The sequence below is a fragment of the Rana temporaria genome, chromosome 3 (assembly GCF_905171775.1).
Source record: "Rana temporaria chromosome 3, aRanTem1.1, whole genome shotgun sequence".
Classification (NCBI taxonomy): domain Eukaryota; kingdom Metazoa; phylum Chordata; class Amphibia; order Anura; family Ranidae; genus Rana; species Rana temporaria.
In genome coordinates, this window is record NC_053491.1 from 439614922 (window position 1) to 439621829 (window position 6908).

Here is a 6908-nt window from a genome sequence, read left to right on the forward strand (position 1 = left end):
AAAAAAAAAAAAATCAGAAGTGATGTCATGTTTTGTAATGTATTTGTATTTTCGGACAACTATAATGACTAAACGAAAATCGTACGATCTGGTAAATTTTCGTGCTCGTCGGATCGAATAATAATCGGATGAATTGTTGTGATCAGCTCTCAAAAGCTCTGTACTAACGATCAGATTATCGTACGATTCTTCCTCGGATGACAGTTTTCGTACGATATTCGGATCGTGTGTATGGGCAATTAGGCTTTTTTTTTTAACCACTTAAGACCCGGACCAAAATGCAGCTAAAGGACCCGGCCAGGTTTTGCGATTCGGCACTGTGTCGCTTTAACAGACAATTGCGCGGTCGTGCGACGTGGCTCCCAAACAAAATTGGCGCCCTTTTTTCCCCACAAATAGAGATTTCTTTTGGTGGTATTTGATCACCTCTGCGGTTTTTATTTTTTGCGCTATAAACAAAAATAGAGCGACAATTTTTTAAAAAAAACAATATTTTTTACTTTTTGCTATAATAAATATCCCCAAAAAATATATAAAAAAAACATTTTTTTCCCTCAGTTTAGGCCGACACGTATTCTTCTACCTATTTTTGGTAAAAAAAAAAAAAACGCAATAAGCGTTTATTGGTTGGTTTGCGCACTTTTTTTTTTACTACTAATGGCGGCGATCAGTGATTTTTTTGTGACTGCGACATTATGGCAGACACTTTTGACACATTTTTCGGACCATTGTCATTTTCACAGCAAAAAATGCATTTAAAATGCATTGTTTACTGTGAAAATGACAGTTGCAGTTTGGGAGTTAACCACAAGGGGGCGCTGAAGGGGTTATGTGTGATCTCATGTGTGTTTACAACTGTAGGGGGTGTGGCTGTAGGTATGATGTCATCGATTGTGAATCCCTATAAAAGGGATGACACGATCGATGCAGCCGCCACAGTGAAGAACGGGGAAGCTGTGTTGACATACAGCTCTCCCTGTTCTTCAGCTCCGGGGACCGATTGCGGGACTCGCGACCCACGGCTGGGACTAGCACAGGACGTACCTGTAAGTGCATGTGCCCAGCCGTGCCATTCTGCCGACGTAAATGTGCAGGAGGTGGTCCTTAAGTGGTTAATTGCTCTAAAATGTAGCCTATTACTTTCAAAGTGTCTGTGCACAGAGGTGTGTAAACAAGCGCCGAGTATTCCTCAGTGAAAAAAATGTTATAGGAAAGTCTGCGTTCCTGGTCAGTATTTTGCACCGGTGTACGCAAATATGCTCACAAACACGTCCGGATGAGAATAATTATGAATGAATTTTCCCTAGGAAGTAATTGTGAGCACGAATGCGTAAATGCAAGGCGGCTCTCCTGTGCAAGGATCACGTACCTGTATGCGATCCTGCATATCCAGGTTTGGGGGGTGCATGCAATCAGCGTGTCCGGCAGATTCGACGTTGACAGAAGCAGAACGGTGGTCTGCCTATGTAAACAAGGCAGACTGCCGTTCAGTCAGTAGGGAAGGTGGTTATCTCCTCCTTCCCATGGTACAAGCACCTCCCCAGAGCACATTTTAGGAACACATTTGATTGCCCCTAATTTTAATCCCCTTCCCAGCCAGTGACAGTGCATACTTTTAGCACTGATCACTGTATTAGGGTCATCGGTTCCCAAAGTGTCAATAAGACCCCTTTTACACTGAGGCACGTTTCTGGCATTTTATCGCTAGAAACAGCTTCTAAATAATGCCTGAAAACCACCTACCATTCATTTCAGTGTGTCTTTTACACTGGGGCGGTGCGCTTACAGGACGTTTTGAAAAGTCCTGCAAGCAGCATCTTTGGGGTGGTTTGGGAGCGCTGTATACAAAATGCCCCTGCCTATTAAAATGAATGGGCTCAACACAGGCGCTTTTAGCCCCTTCTTTGGCTGCTAGTGGGGGGGTTAAAAGCACCCTATTAGCAGATGAAAAGCTGCGCTAATGCAGCTCAGTGCGAAAGGGGTCTCGAGTCTCGTACACACAGTACGATTGTTGGCCAACCGAGCGTCTGGTTTTTGGCAAAAGGGTGTGTGCCAGGATCTTGTCTTGCATACCAACAGTACACAATTGTCGTGCCACAAACACGAATGTAGTGTGGAACGTTATTTTCCTGAAACTTCCCTCTTAAAGTTAGGGTGCGTGTAATACACCGATAGATACGGTATTAGCCTGCCATCCAAAATTTGTTGGTCGGAAATTGGACAATTGTCAAAAGGAGCGTACTAACAGTCAGATTTTAGGACAACAGTCTGTCAACAGACAATCCCCTGCAAACAATAGAACTTTGTGTACGAGGCTTAAGCCCGGATTCACATTGCTGCGATCTCAGAGATGGTATATGCCGATCACATGCGATCTCTGAGCAATGCAAGTTCAGCCATATAGTTGTATGTTCCGGAGGTGAAGTGGATAATATGAGGTGAGTGTTGCTCGGGGTCCTCATGTAGTATTAGTAGACCTGAACACACACTCATGAAGAGAATGGAGCGGATGAGACCGTATTTTTTTCTTTGTAAAGGGGCACAAGAGGGCCGCACTTGTTTGTCGCAGTTTGCTCTCCTCCTCCTTCTCTGACAGTGACGTATCTGTTACAGAGGAAGCCCAGCCCAGCACCCAGCCAGAGGCGGGCTTCCGTCGTCCCCCTCCCATAACAAACCCGTCCTCTCACCGGACGTCTGTCACCACCCGGCACGGCGGCTCCCCACCAGCGCTCTCCGTTATACAGCGGGGGACACCGGAGAGGCGGGAAAGCCGCTGAGGTAAGAGAAGCCCCGCGCGCGTCTCCACGTACTACTGAGAGCTCGGCGCCACAATTCAAACTCCAAACGGAGGCGGGAAAGGAATCCCTGGCACGGGATTGGACGGAGGACTGAGCGGTTTGCTACGCTCACTGTGTCACTCCTGGGAGAGGAGAAAGGCGATTGGCTGTAAGAGTGGAGAGGGAGGTGTGGTAATGGGCGGGGCTATGCTATTGAGGGTTGTGTGTGTGTGGTAATGATGGCGATCTTTTGCGCACTCAGTGACAATGCTGAGCACTGAGGAGAGGGATGTGTTATGTTTTTATAGATGACCTGTCTGAGGCCCCCAATCACACCTGAGTATTGTGTGTTGTGGCTCCATTCTGCTCTCATTCACATTCATGCGATTTATCTTGTAAATGGACTGGAGGCCACACCGAATGATGAGTCGCAGCCTATTGCCGGCAATGGCATCCAATTGGTGCAACACCGACTTTGCAGCGCTGCACGGATTTGCAAAACCACGACTTGTGCCGATTTCGGGGGCGTGAAGCCGCACAGATGTCTTTCAAGTTGCACCTGAAGTCGCACTGAAATGCGGCTTTGAAATTGTACGATTTCATAGCAGAGCTTAAAGTGGATGTAAACCCTCTCTCATCAATTCTTAAGTACTGCCATAGTGGTGATCTACAAGGATGTACATGCCTTCTGCATGTATCCTTACCTGTCCAATGTCCCCCTTTTAGCTGTTTGAGACCCCCAAAACCCTCTCTGATCCGTGTGTCCACCCCCCCTCCCCCCAAGCCGTGTCTTCATCCTCCGCCCCCCTCGTCCTGCTCCGTGTGTCCACCTCGTCCCCCGCCGCCGGCTTCGCTCTCCTGCGGGGGGGGGGGGGGGGGTCGGTATCTGTCAGGATGGAGAGCGGAGACAGGGGGCTGGAATGTAAGTTACCAGCCCCTCTCTTTTCTGAACGGGACACAGAGCGTTTGTTACCGAGCGCTCTGTGCCCTGTGATAACTGAGCAGAGTAACCTGTCTTCCCTCCATTTATCTTCAATGCAGAGAAAGGACTGGGGAATGAATGTCCTCTGTCCCTTTCTCTGTCTCAAATGGGAGATGTCAGGGGTCTCTGTTTAGACCCCTCGCATGTCACCAACGCCCCCAAGAGGGCTGATAAGAAAAGAAAATAATTTTTTTTTTAAATTGTAAAAAAAAAAAATTAAATTTAAATAATAAAACATCCGACACCACAACCCCCCCCCCCCCCCATACCAACACGGTCCAGAGCCCCAAGACCACCGACCACTACCCCTCTGGCACCGACCACTACCCCACTGACCACTACCCCTCTGACACCGACCACTACCCCTCTGACACCGACCACTACCCCTCTGACACCGACCACTACCCCTCTGACACCGACCACTACCCCTCTGGCACCGACCACTACCCCTCTGGCACCGACCACTACCCCTCTGACACCGACCACTACCCCACTACCACTACCCCTCTGACACCGACCACTACCCCTCTGACACCACCCCACTGACACCGACCACTACCCCACTGACACCGTCACCGACCACTACCCTATTGACACCGACCACTACCCCACTGACACTGACCACTACCCAACTGACACCGACCACTGACACCGACCATTGCCCCTACTGACACCGACCATTGCCCCTACTGACACCGACCATTGCCCCTACTGACACCGACCATTGCCCCTACTGACACCGACCATTGCCCCTACTGACACCGACCATTGCCCCTACTGACACCAACCACTACCCTACTGACACCGACCATTGCCCCTACTGACACCAACCACTACCCCACTGACACCGACCATTGCCCCTACTGACACCAACCACTGCCCCATCCCCCCACCCCCTTTCCCAAAAGCACTGTGCAAAAATATATTTAAAAAATAAAACCTCACCCTCCCATCAATAGTACAAAAATAAATTGTAAAAAAAATGTATTTGTAAAAAAAAAAAAAAAAAATTCCACTGGTCCCAAAAAACCTTTTGAAAAAAAAATATAAAAAATTGTAAAATAAAAATAATTATCTGCACGTACTACCCATCACTGTACACTCCGCATTCCTGTAATTTGCACCGCATTGCTGTTCAGATCACATGCGATGCGATTTCAGCCATACAAACTGTATGGCTGAAATCGCATCGCATTCGGTCCAAACACGCACAGGACCCTTTTTTTGGTTCGCACCAGAATCGCATGGGTGTTCATACCTATGCAATCCGATTCATGTCCTGTCAGTTCGCAGTGCGATATGCGAGCTGAAATGGGGGGGTGTCATTACCATTGTATGACACTCCCCAGCAGTTCGCATATGGCAGTGTGAACTGCTGTGCGATGTGGGAACTCGCAGGGTTCCCGAATCGCACCAGTGTGAACCAAGCCTCAAAGCATACAGCCTAAAAAAATCTCTTGACTGCTCCCACCAAGGCTCGGTTCACGCTGGTGCGATTCGGGAATCCTGCGGGTTCCCACATCGCACCCGACTCGCATGGCAGTTCACACTGCCATATGCAAACTGCTGGGGAGTGTCATACAATGGTAATGACACCCCCATTTCAGCTCGCATATCACACTGCAAACTGACATTTAGGACATGAATCGGATCGCATGGGTGTAAACACCTATGCGATCCTGTTGTGGACCAAAAAAAGGGTCCTGTGCGTGTTTGGTCCAAATGAGATGCGATTTCCGCCATACAGTTTGTATGGCTGAAATTGCATCGCATGTGAGATGAACAGCAGTGCGGTGCGAATCACCTGCGATCTCGCACACCGCACTAATGTGGACCAGCCCCTAAGTTCATTCAGCCTTACTGGGTGTAAGTATAAAAAGTGAGAAATCCACCCCTCCCCCCACATAACACATCCTGGTAAATGACTAAATGTTTTGAAAACATTTAGTCAAAACACAGTCCTAGGAGAGCTGTAGGGGAGAGGAGGAGACAGGAGGCGGATGTGAATTGGGCACTTTTTACAGAAGCTGTGCATGTCTGCAAGCTAGTGCACAAGATATGTAAATAACCTGTCACTCAAAGCAAGGACTTTGGTTTTATCTGGAAGTCTGTTTTATTTCACTGAACAATAAAAAGAGGATTGCTCAGAGCTGGATTAACTCTGTGTGGCAAGACTGGGCACAGATGATAGGAAATCTTTATTCTCTACATTGTGACATCAAAAAAAAACTTTAACCACTTAAGCCCCGGACCATTATGCAGCTAAAGGACCAGGCCCCGCTTTAACTGACAATTGTTCGGCGTGGCGACATGGCTCCCAAACAAAATTTACATCCTTTTTTTCCCACAAATAGAGCTTTCTTTTGGTGGTATTTGATCACCTCTGCGGTTTTTATTTTTTGCGCTTTAAACAAAAAAAGAGAGACAATTTTTAAAAAAATACCATATTTTTTACTTTTTGCTATAATGAATATCCCCCAAAAAAATATATATATATTTTTGAGGTCTATGGACCTCAAGTCGCATCAAAGTGGGACCAAAGTAATGCAGGGACTACTTTTGAAGTCGCACAGATATGAACAGTACTCGTTGGAAATCATGGGGAACGACTTGTCAATGCGCCTTTGCAGTCCCACGTTGCATGATAAGTCGCACTAGTGGAAACCGAGCCTTACTTGTCAGGACCAAATCTCACACACTTTTAAAGGCAAGTCTTTGGCACTTCCTCTGAATGTCAAAGCTTGCCCACCCCCTCCGATCTCCTGTAGATTGCACTGGTCAGTGAGGTTGTCCATTGTGGTGATGGGCAGTAGGAATGTGGGGGAAGGGGCTTAGCAGCATGTTGGGACACTACCTGTGAGTAAACATTCTGACTAAAAGTGGAGAACTGAAGAGGTCAAGCTATTGTCTTTGTTGGTTGGAGAACCCCTCCCTGACTGGTGCCTATCTTTCCCTAAATTGATGACTAAGCTCTACCAACTGCCAAGAGCGATTTACCTTTCCTGGCTGTTCTGCCGAATAAGTTCCCCCCCGCGGATAAAGGCCCCCCTGTACTGCATAGGCGCGGCACTTGCGCAGTACGAACCTCAACTGAGCTTCCGAAAATAGCCGAAGATTCAGAGCGGCTCCTGTGGTAGCAGATTGAATCA

General features: G+C 47.7%; 1 protein-coding gene across 1 annotated transcript in view; it reads left to right on the forward strand.

Moving 5' to 3' along the window:
• The first annotated feature begins 2603 nt into the window (after nt 1-2603).
• The window catches only part of SPC24 (SPC24 component of NDC80 kinetochore complex), a 23315-nt gene continuing 19010 nt past the window's right edge, over nt 2604-6908 (forward strand). Inside the window, exon 1 of the mRNA XM_040346422.1 lies at nt 2604-2778. The gene's annotated coding sequence lies outside the window, so the exon portion shown is untranslated. The remainder of the gene's footprint in view (nt 2779-6908) is intronic.